Consider the following 16,655-nt stretch of genomic DNA (forward strand, 5'->3'; position numbering starts at 1 on the left):
ATCAGAGACAATAAGATTGATACAGGATAGAGAAGGGTTTAGGGCTTTTGTACATAGGGTTGCTATGAGTCCCAGGGAACTGCATGGCACATAACAACAATAATAACAAGGAAGATGGAGGTGGGGGAGGGTTCTGTTAATTAACTCTGGTGTGGGCTTTTGTGTTCAGGCCAAGAGCTTTATCAGGATCTTGTTGGCTGGTCTGGCCACCTTAGATATTATGAGAATTTTTCAAGGAGTAATCAGGCTTAGAAGCAACTGTGACATTCTTCCTCCAAAGCTTTTCCCTGGAGGCAAATATTTTGAAGCTCAGCCTCACATACCTAGGGCATGTGGCCAGAAGGGATCAGTCCTTGGAGAAGAATATCATACTTGAAAGGGTGGCGTGACAGCACAGGAGAAGAAGGCCCAGCATGAGACGGATTGACTCAGTGACCGAAGACGTGGGATTGGGTCTGTCAGAGACTATGAGATTGGCTCAGGATAGGCAGGTTTCAGAGCTGTTGTAAATCAGGTCGCTATGAGTCACAGGTGATTCGGAGGCACATGGCAACAACATCATTACTATGATATTCAAGCGAAATATTGCAGGAGATCATAAAAAAAAAACCAATCAGAATAATACATATTCTTAATTCTCAGTGTCTCAATAGACATTCTTCTGGTATTCTCTGCATTCAGCCATGATCCATCTGACATCCGCAACAATGTCCCTGGTGCCATGGATATCCATGGAGCCTCTTCTAAATGCCACTGGAACTTCTGCCAAAATTAAGAACATTAATAATGAAAATCCCAACAAACTTAATTGTGCAAAGCCTAGAACTACAATCAAGAAGTTGTCTGAAGAGAGCAAAGGAACACAGCATGGATTAAAATCAGGGAGGATATGTGTTAGGAATATATCCTTTCTCCATACTTTATTCAATCTAAGCAAATAATTGATGAAGCTGAACTCTGTGAAAAAGAATGTAGCATCAAGATTGGAGGAAAACTCATTAGTAACCTTCATTATGGGGATGATATAATCTTGTTTGCTGAAAGTGAGAAGGACTTGGAACATCAAGAACTATGGCCTTTGTTAGGGATTACATCACATCAAGAGAGCAAAGATCCTCACCGTGGGGCCATCAGGCAACATCATAATAAATGGTGAGAGGACTGAAGCTGTCATTGATTTAATCTTGCTTGGTTCAACAATAAATATCTTTAATACTAGTAATCAGGAGATCAGAAGATGCATTCTTTTGGATAAGTTCACTGTCAGGGACATCTCCAAAATACCTAAGAGCAATGATGTCAATTTAAAGACTAACATATGCCTATTAAGGCCATGGTAGAGGGGCTTCAGGTCTTTTGTTCATAGGTTTGCTATGAGTCATGAAGGCAAACAACAGTAGCAACAGCTAGAAAATTAATAAGGATGGCAGAAGAAGAATTTATGTCTTTGAGTGTGGTGCTGGAAAAAAGTACTAAATATGCCATGGATGGCCAAAAGAACAAATATATTTGTCTTGGGAAAATTGCAGCCAGAGTGCTGCTTGGAAGCAAGGGTGACAAAGCTCTGCCTCTCATACTTTGAGCTTGTCACTAGGAGAGGATATCATATTTTGAAAGATGGAGGGTCAGTGAAAGAAAGGAAGACTTCCAACAAGATGAACTTACACAGTCACTGCAGCAATAGGCTCAAGTGTTTTAAAGATGATGAGGATGGCACAAGGTAGGATAAGGTTGAGGTCTATTGTTCATAGGGTTGCTATGAGTTGTATTTGACTCATAACACCTAACAACAGTAACTACCATAAAGTCAAGACAGATTCAAAAGGTCTTGACACATGGATATCATTGCTGATGTCAGATGAGTTTTACTTGAAAGCAGAGAATACCAGAAACATGTTTAATTGTGTTTTATTGATTATGCAAAGGCTCTTGACAGTATGGACAGTAAAAAATTATGTCTTAATATTGGGAAGACTGGGAATCCTAGAAACTTAATTGTGCTCATGGAAAACAGGGAAGGATTTGTCCCAACAGAATAAGATAACACTACATGGTCTCATGTTAGGAAAACTGTGTGTCAGGGTTATCTTTTCTTCATATTTATTCATCTGTATGCTGAGCAAATAATTTGAGAATTGGACTATATGGAGAAGAATGTGGCATCAAGATTGAAGGAAGACTTATTAAGAATCTGTATTATGTATATGACACAAACTTGGTTGCATAAACCGAAGAAGATTTTGAAGCACTTAATGCAGAAGATCAAAGACCTCAGACTTCATTATGCTTTGCATCTCAATACCAACAAAAACAAATTCCTCACCACAGGGTCAATAGACAACATCATGACAGATGGAGAAAAAGATTGCAGTAGTTAACAGTTTCATTTTGTTTGGATCCATAATCAATACCCGTGGTTGCAGTACTCAAGATATTGAAAGATATGTTGCATTGTGGAAATCTGCTGCCAAACATCTATCTAAAGTTTTAAATTAGGGTAAGTTTATCAGTTTAAAAACCAAGGTAAGTCTGATGCAAAGCTTGATAGTTTGAATTGCATTGTAAAGTTGAACAATGAATAAGAAGACTGAAAAAGAATAAATACTGAAAAATAATTGTATTGTTGGTGAAGAGTACTGAATATATCAAAAACTTTCAAAACACAATGTAGTCAAACTAATAAAAAAAATTAAAACACACTCACACACACACACAAAAAGAACAAATATGACTTGAAGGAAGTGAATGCTCCTTATAGGCACTGATGGTGAAACTATGTCTCATTTACTTTAGGCATGTTTTCAGGAAGAACCTGTCCTTGGAGAGAAAGATCATGCAGGCAGAGCTAGAGAGTCAAAGAAAGATAGGAAGACTGTGGACAAGATATGTTGACACAATGACAACAGCAATGAGCTTGAGCATGATAGATTGTGAAAATGGTGCAGGATAGGGCAAAGTACAGATTTGTTGTTTATATTTGTTTGTTGCTATTGGTCACAGTCAAATTAATGGCACCTAATAACAATACTGTTGTTGTTATTGTTGTTTTTGTTGTTGTTAATGTGCTGTCGACTTGCCTACAACTTATAGTAACCCTATGTACAACAGCTCTGAAGCCAGTCTCACTGACTCTGATAAACCTACCTTATTGCCCTAGTTATTGTATCAATCCATTGCATTCAGAATCTTCCTCTTCTAAGCTGTCCCTTCACCCTTTCAAGAATGTTCTTCTCGAAGGATCAGTCCCTTCTGGCTATATGCCCAAAGTATGTGAGACCAAGATTCAAAATCTTAGCCTCCAAGGAGAAATTTGGTTTCACTTACCCAAGACTGACCTATTTGTTTTCTTGGCAGCCCATGGTATGTTCAAAACTCTTCCCAGCACCTTTACTCAAAGGCATCGATTCTTCTTCCATCACCCTTAGTCATTATCCAGCTCTCTGATATACAGCAAGTAATTGTGAAGACCATGGATTGGATCAGGTACACCCTATAGTCTTTACACTGATACCATTGCTTCTCAGTACTCTGGAGAGGTCCCTCACAGCAGATTTACCTAATGCAATTAATCTTTTAAATTCCTGACATCTGGTGCCAATAGTGTTGATTGTGGAGCCGAGCATACGATAACAGTTAACAACCTTAATCTCTTCTCTATCGATCATGGTACTGTCAATTGGCCCAGTGGTGAGACTCTTTGTCTTCTTGATGTTGAGCTTCAATCCATATTGAAGATTACAGTCCTTGGTCATCTGCAGCAAGTGGTTCAGGTCTTCCTCAGTTTCAGGAAGCAAGGTTGTGCCATCTGCATAACATAGGTTGTTGATGAGTCTTGCTTCAATCCTGATGCCACATTCCTCCACAGAAAGCCCAGCCTTCTGTATTATCTGTTCTACATATAGATTGAAACGATGTGAAGACAGGACGTACTCCCTTCCTGATTTTGAACCATTCAGTGTTTTCCTGCTCTCTTTTGAGGCTTGCTTGTTGATCCAAGTATAAGTTTCCCATAAACACAATAAAGTGTTAGGGGATTCCCATTTTCCTCAAGATTAACCACAATTTGTTATGATCAACACAGTAAATGGTTTTGCATAGTCAATGAAAAATAGATTTCTGCCAAGGTCCATCTGACGTTGATGAGGTGATAATGTCTCTAGTGCCACATCTTCTTCTTTCTGGTAGTTCTCTGTCAATGTATTGTTCCAATCATTTCTGGATAATCTTCAGCAGGATTTTGCTTGCATGTGATATGAGGGACATTGTACAATAATTTCCACACCCTGTTGAGTCACCTTTTTTGGGAATGGAAAAAATATGGATCTCTTCCTGTCAGTTGTCCTCCAGATTTCTTGGCAAAACCTGTTAAGCATATCCAGGGCAGCATTTGTTTATTCAAATATGTCAATTGGTATTCCATCAGTTCCGGTGCCTTTATTTTTGCCACATCCTTCAGAGCAGCCTGAACTTCCTCCTTCATCACCATTGCCTCTTGATCATATGTTGTTTCTTGAAATTCTTCTGTGTCTACTATTTCTTTTTTGGTACAGTGACTCTGTATACTCCTTCCATCTTCTTTCAATATTTCGTGGATCAGTCACCATTCTATCCATAGCATCCTTAAGTATTACAACTCGAGGCTTTAGTTTGTTTTTTAGTTTCTTCAGCTTAAGAAATGTTGAGCAAGTACAGCTCTTGATTTTTGGACTCCAGTTCTTTGCACATTTGCTTTGCCTTCACAAGATGCCCTTTTATATCTTCTATTCAGCTTCTTAATTTCTTGATCCCCCCCCGCCCCCTTGCTTTAGCATTTTGGTGGTCTAGTGAAATTTTCAGAGTCTCTTCTGACATTCATTTGGGTCTTTTCTTCTGTCTTTGTAATGACATTTTGCATTCTCCATGGATAATACTCTTGATATCCTCCCGCAGCTCAAGTGATCTTCAATCATTAGTGTTCAAGGCCTCAAATCTATTCCTAAGTTGGTTTCTGAATTCAGGTGTCACAAGCTCAATGTCAAATTTTTATTCCTGTGGATTTGATTTGAACATCTTTAGCTTTAATTTGAACTTGCAGATATGTAGTTGATGGATTGTTCCACAATCAGTTCCTGGTCTAGTTTTCACTGCTGATATTGAACTTCTCCAACAATTCTTTTCACAAATGTAAGCAATCTAATTTTTTTGCATACCATCAGGGGAAATCCATGTGTATAGCCTGCATTTGTGTTTCTTATAAAAGGTATTTGTTATGAATAAACAATTCTTTATGCAGAATTCTATCATTCTATCTGCAGACTCTTTTCTGTCACCATGTCCATGTTTTCCAACTATTGATCCTTCTTCCTACCATTATTATTAATGCATCTTGGTTGCATGTTAAATCAATGTCTGACTGCAAAGTAGGTAGGAATCATTTATTTCCTCCTCTTTGGCTCTGGGGCACAAATTTGAATGATAGTGTACAGGTCTTCCTTAATGCCTATGGCTATTATCCTGTCACTCATAACACTGTATTTTGAGATGGATCTAGAAATGGACTTTTTAACTATGAAAATGACCTTGTGTTTTTTTCACCTTTTAGTCTCCACTATAGTATATCATATAAATAAAATCCATGAAATAAAGGAGTTTATTTCCCTTACTACTGTATTCTAGTCTCTGGAATTCTGCTGATGTAGAGTTGATAAGTGGATTGTACTACTACCTAAAAGGCAACTGGACTCCTACATTTCTTCTGTATGGTAGGCATTCAGTAAGTAGTTATGGATTGAATAGATGGGCCATTTATTCTATTATAAGCACTTGTAAAGCTGTGAGAACTTTGAGTTTATAAAAAACAACTCCATCTTCAGTTAGCCTCAATATACCTTTCCCTGATTGTCAACCAAAATGAATAAAGAGAGAGGGACAGCAAAATTGAGGGGGAGAAGAGAGTGAAGACAAGGGACAAACAACTCAAAGACTGCTGCATAGAGCCAAAAGTCTCTCTTGCCTTTGTTGAAAATTGCCAGGGGATAAATCATAGAGAAAAATTCTTTACTAATGAAGCTATGTTTTTCTCTTTTAACATACTTTTGCTTATCTCAGGATGGACAAAGCAACAAGTACAAACTGGGAAGCAGGGAGCAACACCTTGTCTGCCGGGAGTGCCTATCTCCTGTGATCTGCCTCAGGAGAAACACCGCCTTTTTCCTTGTAATCTGTTACAAGAGGAATTCCAGCTGACTGCCGAGATAGCCTGTGGCACAGGAATGCCCAGATCGCCTGCCCCTCTGGACCGGATCATCTGCCCCACAGAGTGCCTGCCCCACACCGTGTCTGCCCCATTGGACATCTGCAACCTGATTGAAATACTTGAGCGTGACCACCCGGAGGTCAGGCCCACCTGACGCGAGCTATACAGCTGCAACCTGAGTGAGGTCCCTGCGAGTCCCCACAGGTGCAGGTACCCGCCAGGTGTGAGCGAGGCAGCTGCAGCCTGAGTGAGGGCATCACGTGTGCCAACCTGGAAGTTAGCCCCACCAGATGCCTGCCAGACACCTGCAACCTGAATGAGGTCTCTGCATATCCCAACCTGGGCAGGTAGCTCCGCTGTGCATGAGTCCCTGGTCATCCTTACTCAGGGGGGTAGCGTCGTGGGGCACAAGTGGGACAATTGCAAGCTGAGTGAGGTCTTGGCACATGCACATCTAGAAGCTAACCCTGCTGGGCACCAGGAGGACATCTACAACCTGAGTGAGGTCCCTGCACATCCAGGCATGAATGGGACACCTGCAAACTGAGTGAGGTCCTCCAACGTGCCCAACTGGACACCTAGTGCCACCTAGACAGCTAACCCCAATAGGTGCAAACCATACAGCTGCAGCCTCAGTGAGGTCCCCACTTGAGGCATCTGAGCACATGTCCACCTAGCATACACCTGTGCTTGTGCCCATCCCACCTGTTCCCCCCTCCTGCTCAGCCTTGCATCTCCTCATGTCACTCAACTAACTGCCTTTAATCCAGAGCACCTTGGTCTGACTTAGCTGTAACAATTATTCAACAGAAGAAGTAACTTTCACAGACCTTGAATGGACACTTTCTTTGGTTCAGAAATTCAGAAAGGAACACAGACAACGTAAATTCTCTGACCTCATCTGTAGAGCTGAGACCCGGGAGTAAAGCCCAAAACCATAAAGTTCATAAGAGACAACCTGGAATCAAACTTAGAAGCACTAGCCCAAGGTATAAAGAGGCTGCCAAATATAACCAGAAATATAAAATCTAAAGAGAATACAATTGATGCATGGGAACTTCTAAAGATCAAACCTCTGTGCACACCAAAACCTTTTTCCAACAAAGAAAAAAGAAAGCCTACAGACTAGGAACAAACATTTGTTAACACGATCTCAGACAAGAGTCTTATAACAAAATTTTACAGCATGCTCCTGGGCCTCCACAAGAAAAAGACTGATAACCAAATTACAAAATGGGCAAAAGACTTGGAAATAATTTTCACAGATAAAGATATTCAAATGGCAAAAAACCACATGCAGAAATGCTCCAAATCATTGGGAATAAGAGAGATGAAAATCAAAACCACAATGAGGTACCATCTCATTCCAGTAAGAGTGGCAAAGTTGAACAGGGAAGCAAGTAATAGATGTTGGAGAGGATGTGACAAGAAAGGAACTCTTATACATTGTCAGTGGGACTGTAAAATGATGAAACCATACTGGAAGGCAGTTTGGCACTTCCTCAAAAAGCTGAACATAGAAATTCCATATGACCCAGCTATTCCACTACTTGGAATATACCCTGAGTATATGAGAACTGAGGCACAATCTGAGATTTGTACACCAATATTCATAGCAGCATTATTCACCCTTGCAAGAACATGGAAACAACCCATATGTCCAATTACAAATGAATGGATTGAGAAATTATAGTACATTCACACAATGGAATACTACGCAGCACACAAGAGCAATAACTTTGTAAATTATTACCTAACTTGGGAAAGACTGCAGAGCTTTATGCTGAGTAAACTACCTCAGTCCCACAAGGATAAATATTGTATGTGACTGTTATTGTAGAATGAGTATAAGGATCCAGGAGGGGTGGGAGAGGCTGGAAGCAGAGGGATATGGATGTACAAGGGGGAGAAGGGATTAATCATTGGATCGTACAATTCATTGAGGGAGGTGAGGGAAATTGAAACAATTTGTTCAAATTTGTATTTAAATTCTGTAAGCAAGCTAGTAAAAAAATTCTGAAATGTGAAAAAAAAAGAACCCTATCATGACCTCGGGCATGAAAAACCCTACCACAGCATCATCATGAAAGAAACAAGCTACCTCACAAGCTACACAAGTGAGAAGCAAGATGTTACCCCCCAAAAGTGACAAAATATCAATGGATTTCCTGAAGCCAGAAAGTCTGGTGGAACTTTCTGACACAGAATTTAAAAGAACAATGACTGAATATTTTTAATGGGTGAAAGACAAACTTGGAGAATTACAGGACACAGCAAGCAAAAACTAGGAGGAGCTTTAAAAAAATTCCAAAACAATGTGGATAAAACAAACAAGGCAGTAGAGGCCCTGGAAAAATAAAAAATTGTGATCCAAAATATGAGGGCCAATATTTCAGATGTTGTCGACATGATGGAGGACACATGAACAGAGTTGAAGAGATGGAACACAGAATCAGTGAAATACAAGATATACAAGTCACCTCTGATTTGTTAGGGTTAAAAGCAGAAATAAAAAGGAAGGAAAAAGAAGAAAACATAAGAATAATGAGGGATACCATCAAGAGAAAGAACATGCACATTATCGGAATCCCAGAACAGGAAGAAATAAGTAAAGGCATCAAAAAAGTTGTGGAAAAATTACTAGAAGAAAACTTCCCAGACATATTGAAGAATGAGAAATGATTATATATTCAAGTAGCTGAGAGAACGCCACATAGAATAGACCCCGAAAGAAAAACACCAAGTCATGTCATAGTCAAATTTGCCAGAACTAGAGATAAGGAGAGAATTCTGAAAGTGACAAGGGGAAACAAAGAATAACCTATAAGGGAGAGCAGATAAGGCTATGTGGTGATTTCTCAGCGGAAACCATGCGAGCAAGAAGACAGTGGGAGGACATATATCGAACACTCAAAGAACACAACTGTCAACCAAGAATATTGTATTCAGCAAAATTGTCCATCAAATATGAAGAAGCTATCAAATTATTCCCAGAAAAACAAGAGCAACATTGCAGGAAACACTGAGACATCCTTCTTACAGAGGTGCCACAGAAAGTAGGATTGACCAAAGTAATTAGCAAAAATGCCAAAAAGAACTCAACAAAGGATAGCAAAAAATTCATGCCTCACAATAATCACACTGAATGTGAATGGTTTAAATGTACCACTGAAGAGAAAAAGAGTAGCAGATTGGATAAAAAAAGAAAATCCATAAATGCGCTATCTACAAGAGACACACCTGAAACTTGAAGATAAAGAAAGACTAAAAATAAAAGGGTGGCAAAAAAATATATCAAGCAAATGCCAAACAGAAAAAATGATGAGTAACAATATTAATCTATGATAAAGTACATTTCAATGCAAAAACAATGACAAAGCACAAAGTCACTACAGAATGCTTAAAGAGTCAATAGAATATAAAGACATAACAATAATAAATACCTACACACTAAATGATAGACCTGCAAAATATATAAAAAAAAATAACAAAACTTAAAAAGATAGTAGACAACACTACTGTAGTAGTTGAAGACTTCAATACACCTCTGTCAAGAAAAGATAGAAATACCAGAAAGAAGCTCAACAAAGAAGCTGAAGAATTAAACCACATAATAAGCCAACTCAATCTCATAGATATTTACAGGCTAATGCACCCCCCAAAAAATCACAGTATACATTCTTCTCCAATGTGCATGGAATCTTCTCCAGAATAGATCACATTGTGGACCACCAGGCAAGAATCAATGAATTCAAACACATAGAAATATTACAAAGCATCTTCTGAGACCATATAAGAGGATAAAGGAGGAAAAAAACATATATTTAGGAGTTGAACAACACATTGCTTGAACATAGGTGGGTACAAGATGAAATTAAAAATTTCTTGAAACAAATGACAATGAAAATACCACTTACCAAAACTTCTGGGAAAGAGTCAAAGCAGTAATCAGAGATAAATTTAAAGCAATAAGCAAATACATCAAAAGGCAGGAAAAATGACCATTGACTCTCTAACCCAACAAACATCTCAAAAAAATAAAAAAAAAATAGCAATAAAACCTGGTAGCCTCTAAAAAAACTGAAATTATAAAAATGAGGGCAGAAATAAAAGAAGTAGAAAACAGAAAAACAATTGAAACCACAAACCACTAGTAAAACTAACAAAGGAAAAGACACAAATAATATGAATAAAAGATGAAATCGGCAACATCACAACAGAACCAAGTAAAATAAAAAGACTAAAAATGGAATATTATGGAAAAACTATACTCAAACAAATTTGATAACATAGACGAAATGGACAAATACTTAGAAATTCACAATCTACCTAAACTGACACCAACAGAAATTGAACACCTGAATAGACCCATTACAAAAGAAGAAATAGAAAAGGTAATAAAACAACTTCCAGCAAAAAAAAAAAAAAAAAAAAGCCCTGGACCAGACGGTTTTAAAGTTAATTTAATCAAACATTCAAAGAAGAACTGCCACCAATTCTACATAAACTACGTGATAAAATTGAAGAAGATGGAATCCTTTCAGACTCATTCTATGAAGCAAACATATCCTTGATACCAAAGCTAGATAAAGACACCACCAAAACAAAATACCATAGGCCAATACCTCTCATGAACATAGATACAACAATCATGAATAAAATTCTGGCAATAGAATCCATTGATGTTTTTGTTATGTGCCTTCAAGTCACTTGTGACTCATGCGACCGTATGTACAACAGCCCTAAACTCTGCTCTGTCCTGTGCCAATTGCACTGTCTCCGATACATCCATCCCGATTACCCCAGTCACTGAGTCAATCCACCTCATAGAGGGCCTTCCTCTCCTGTGCTGTCCCTCCACCCTCCAAGCATGATGTCCCTCACCAAGAATTGGTCCCTCCTTACAACATGTCCAATGTATGTCAGACGAAGCCTCAGAATCCTTGCCTCCAAGGAGCTGCCCGGTTTAACCCTCTCAGGATGAACCTGTTTGTTTTCTTGGCAGTCCATGGTACATTCAATACTCTTCTCCAGCACCACAGCTCAAAGGCATCAATTCTCCTTCTATGAGACCGAGCTTCAAAATTCTTGCCTCCAGGGAGAAACTCGATTTCTAGATTCACCATCTCCACTACGAATCTATGTTCTCTTGGCAGTCCATAGTATCTTCAATACTATTCTTCAGCACCACAACTCAAAGGCATCAATTCTTCTTCTACCATGATTATCATTGTCCAGCTCTCTGATGTGTGTCAAACAATTGTGAAGACCATGGCCTGGATCAGGCACACCTTAGTCCCTAGAATTATACCATTGCTCTTTAGCACTTTGTAGAGATCCCTGACAACAATTATTCTTTGAGTTCCTGACTGCTCATGACAAGAGCGTTGATTGTGGACCACAGATAGATATATCTATTTCTTGATTCTCAATTCTGTTGGTATATGTGCCTATTGAGCCATTGTACCAGTACCATCTATTTTTGTTATTACAGTAGTAGGTTTTGAGATCAAGGAATGTTATGATTACCTTCGTTTTTTTTCAGAAGTGCTTTGTTTATTCGAGGTCTCTTTCCTCTTCAAATAAACTTGACAATTGCCTTTTCAATCTCCTTGAAAAATGAATTTGGGTTGTGTATTGGGATTTTTAAGCATCTAGACTGCTTTTAGTAGGGTTGTAATTTTCATTATGTTTTATCTTCCTATCCATCAACAGAGAACATTTTCCCATTTAGATCTTTTGTTGCTTCTCGCCAAAATGTTTTGTAGTTTTTGTTGCAAAAGATTTTTATGTCTCTAATTAGGCTTGTTTCTAAGTATCTCAATTTGTGGTTGGCTATTGTAAATAACATTGCTTTCTTGGTTTTTTTTTTCCTCTATGTTCTTTATTACTGTAGAGGAATCTCACCAACTTTTGTATACTGATCTTGTTGTATCCTGTCACTCTATTAAATCACTCAGCTTCTATCTTGATCTGTTGAGACATTATGTTTTTGAATGCTCTCTCTACTGGTGCTCCTTTTTAGAGAAGAAAAGAAAAAAAGAAAAAAGAAAGAGAAAGAGAGAGAGAAAGAAAGAAAGAAAGAAAGAGAAACAAAGGCAAAACAATAACTACAAAAATAAATAAAAAACAAACAACAAACAAAAAGTTATCAGATAATCCTCTTGAGTCATTATTATTCAGAATTGATGGCAGGTGTTTGGGTGGTTGGGTCAGATCCTTGATATTAAGGAAAGAAGAATATGTGTTGACATTTGTAGTGGAGTCTTTAAATAGAATCTCGGTCTTACTGTCATTAGGAGAGAAAAAAATTAAGTGTTTGTGTATACCTTCATCTCTATTCATTATATATATATATGTATCATATTATATTCATTGATTGAAGAATGTGAAATTGAATACAACTTTGAACAGGAGTTTAAGAATCCATTTTCCTATTTACCACTCAGATATTTGAAGCAACCAAATCAATCTTTTATATACATTATAAATCTTATTTACAAACAAACAAAAAGCTGCTGGTATATGGAGAGATCATGTGTATATGCCCCCAATCAACAATCTAAGTCAAGTACAGACATTGAATTATCTCAGCCAGCCCATAGAACAAATGACTAAAAAACCCATGATGATTCATTCCAACTCTCAACTACTCAAGTCCTGCCTAGCTGTTGTATTTTTTTTTTTTCATCTGAAGGCCTAGACATTGTAGAGAAGAAACCAACTTCATTGTACCCTTTCTGAAGTTCTTACCTACAGAACCTGTGAGCAAATAAAAGGTTATGCCACTAAGTCTGGGACAGTTTACTTCTTAGAAGAGATAACTAGAAAATACCCAACCAGACTGAAAAGCTCCTTAAAGATGGCAAAGGTTTCAGGTACCATTGTGTCTGTGGCACAAAGTGATACTGAGGCAAGGAGTAATTATATCTGTTTAGTTTTAAGATTGATTATCTGCTACTATGTATGTAAGTGTGGGACGCTTTATGATTCTAAAATGTGGAAATTATACAGGTTTACTGGAATAAAGAGTAGAACAAATATATCTAGGATAAGTTTATTGTACTGTGTTTTAGGATTCTTTCAAAAATAACTCTTTACTTCTTTCTTTGTTACATAATTGCCAAACAAAGTAGAGGAAAATGTTGAGTAAAATGTAAAATAATTCAATTTCATTAAGTATTGGCCATTTTTTTCCTAATCAAATTGTTCACCTGGTGTCCCTCTGTTCCAGTTACAAAAGGAAAAAAAAATTCTTATCTCCTAGTAAATCAAATGTCAATATTAAATTGCTGTTCAATATAACTTTCTGATTGTCTTGGGTCATTAAGATGTCTGTAACATTAAAAAGTTCTTTAAAAAAAAAGTCTCTTCAAGACTCAACATGTGTTAATGGGATTTTTTTTTCAGTACATCAATTTCTCTATGATCCAGCTATCTCAAGATAATGAGGAACTCAGAACAAGTGAATTTTCCAGATAGCCTCTTTTCCTAAGAGGTTCTTACTGAGGAAGCCTATATAAACTGCCCCATACTTAGAAATTGATCACTTGTTAAGCACTTTGAAGGTGCTCTGCTGGCCTAGTGAGTAAGGAGTTTTGTGTTCAATCCAAAGGAAGGCAGTTCAAACCTACTAGCTGTTCTATAAGAACATTCCATTTTCGGTCTCTAAAAATCCACTGGAGGTCCAGCTATGAGTTGGTTCTTCTGACTTGATTACAATGAAGGAAGTAGTAGTTCGAGAAGCCTTAGCTGCAGAATGGGAAAAGTGATAAGTTACTAACCAAGTTTTTCCACAATTTATTGTGATCCACACAGTCAAATGCCTTTGGGTCTGTTCTAATCTACCATTATATATGACTCAGAATACAGTAAAATGTAGTGGGTTAGATTTTGTTCGTTGGGGAGTTGCTTGGACTGGATGAGTAAGACCTGACCCATACTTACAGCATCTATGGATAAACTGTTGAACCTTCCACTAAAACTGCATGGTTCAAAATTGGGAAAGATGTGCATCAAGGATGTGTCCTATCTCCATATCTTTTCAATCTATATGTAGAACAGATTATCAGGGAAGCTGGGCTCTATAAGGAGAAGTGTGGCATCATGATTGGAGGTATATTCATCAACAATCTGTGTTATGCAGATGACACAACCCTGATTGCTGAAAGTGAGAAGGACCTGAAGCACTTGCTGCAGAAGGTCAAAGACTTCAGCCTTCAATTAGATTGAAGCTCAACATCAAGAAAACAAAGATTCTCACCACTGCGCTGATTGGCAGCATCATAGTAGATGGTGAAGAGATTGAAATTATTGACAGCTTTAGTTTGCTTGGCTCCACAATCAACACTCTTGGTACCAGCAGCCAAGAAACTAAAAGATAAATTGCATTGGGAAAGTCTACTGTCAGAGACCTCTCCAAAGTACTGAAGAGCAATGATGTCAGTCTGGAGACTACGATAGTCCTGATAAAAGCCATGGTCTTTGCAATCACTTGCTATGTATCAGAGAGCTGGACAATGACTAAGGATGTTTGAAAGAGAATTTATGCCTTTGATCTGTGGTGCTGGAGAAGAGAATAGAATGTACCATGGACTGCTAGGAGAACAAACAAGTTCATCCTAGAGAGAGTGAAACCAGGCTGCTTCTTGAAGGCTAGGATTCTAAAGCTTCGTCTGGCATACTTTGGACACATTGCAAGGCGGGATCAGTCCTTGGAGATGAACAACATGCTTGGAAGAGTGGAGAGACAGAGCATGAGGAAGACCCTTGATGAGATGGATTGATTCAGTCACTAGGGTAATGGAGATAGGTATGTCAGAGACAATAAGATTGGCAAGGGATAGAGCAGGATTCAGGGCTCTTGTACATAGGGTCACTACGAGTCTCAGGTGACTCTGCGGCACATAAGAACAACAACGTCCTGATCTGAGAATTTGCTTCAGCAAACACCATCAGTGACCATAAACTCCTCCATAGAAAGCTTCCATTGTGAAAAAATTAGACAACCTCTTAGTCTTACCTATACTGATTTATAAGAAGAGACTTGAAGAGTATAGAATGTGTTCCAAAAACACAAAGCTTCAGGCTCCTTATAATCCTTTGCCATTGTTGTTAAGCACCATCAAATCGAGTACAACACAGAACAACCCTATGAAGAGTCAACTTGAAACCTACCCCATTCTGTGTCATCCTTATCATCTCTGATACACTAGAGCCCATTACTGAAATCACCATTTCAACCTCTCTCTTAGGGGGTCTTCCTCTCCTTTGCTGACTTTCCATCTTTCTAAGCATTTTGTCCCTTTCCAATGAAGTCTCACCTAGATACATGTCCAAAGTATGAAAGACAAATCATCACTATCTTTGCCTCCAAGGACCACTTTGCCTGTACATGTTCCTTAGCAGTATGATAATGGACGAACAAAGCTTTGGGGCCACAATCATTTGTTTATTCATATATTTATCCATGAGCTCTGGTGGCTTAGTTGTAAGGGATTGTGCTGATAAGGCAAAGGTATGCAGTTCAAATTCATCAGCTGCTCCACAGGAAAAAGACGGGCAATCTCCTTCCATGTGACTGATCTATTTCATCTGAAAACCCACAAAAGGGTCAGCTATTGGTCAATTCTGACTCAATAGTACTCAGAACAACAATATATTCATCTACACATCACTTATTAAGTACTTACTATATGTGGCTCTGGAGCAGCAACAGTAGTTAAGTGGTAGAATTTTGCCTTTTCATGTGAGAGACCTGAATTCAATACTCAATCCATGAATCTCCTATACGACCACCACTGATCTATCTATCTATCAATGACTGCCTGCATGATGCTACAATGTTGAAGAGAGCTCGGTGGAACTTTCAGACTCAGATGAACTAAAAGGAAAAGCTTGGAGATCTGCTTCTAAAAATCTAGCAAAGAAAACACTAATAAATCAGGATGGTCTGATTCAAAACTGTGAAGAGAGAGCAGGGCTGGGCTGCAAAAGACTTACTCATGTTTATCTTCTCTGCCTATCAGTGTTGCTGACATTAAACCTAACTATTCAGATACCGGGTAAAAGTGATTGAGATAGAAAGAAGGCTTCCTCGATATCTTCAAAAAAGATGTTGCAGGGTTTAAGATGTTCAGAACTCTTTGTTCATCATTTGGACTTGATTTAGCAACAGAAGGTGAATATGTAAAACCCAGGCTTGAAAATGAAAGGACTGATTAACAAGGAGTTCTGGTTGCCAAGGGCCAAGGGCCAAGGCAAAGCCTGGCAAGGGAAGACAATAATTTCAAGGGAGTTCAAAGAAAGTCATCCAGAAATTCACTAAATTTAAGCTCTCCTATAAGCATTATAATGTTTTACAAAATGTGGGCTACTTGAAATATTAGTGGGAGGCACCAATTTGAGCAATCAGGGCCAA

The sequence above is a fragment of the Elephantulus edwardii genome, unplaced genomic scaffold, assembly GCF_000299155.1.
Source record: "Elephantulus edwardii isolate Elephantulus edwardi_28Jun2011 unplaced genomic scaffold, EleEdw1.0 scaffold00111, whole genome shotgun sequence".
Taxonomy (NCBI): domain Eukaryota; kingdom Metazoa; phylum Chordata; class Mammalia; order Macroscelidea; family Macroscelididae; genus Elephantulus; species Elephantulus edwardii.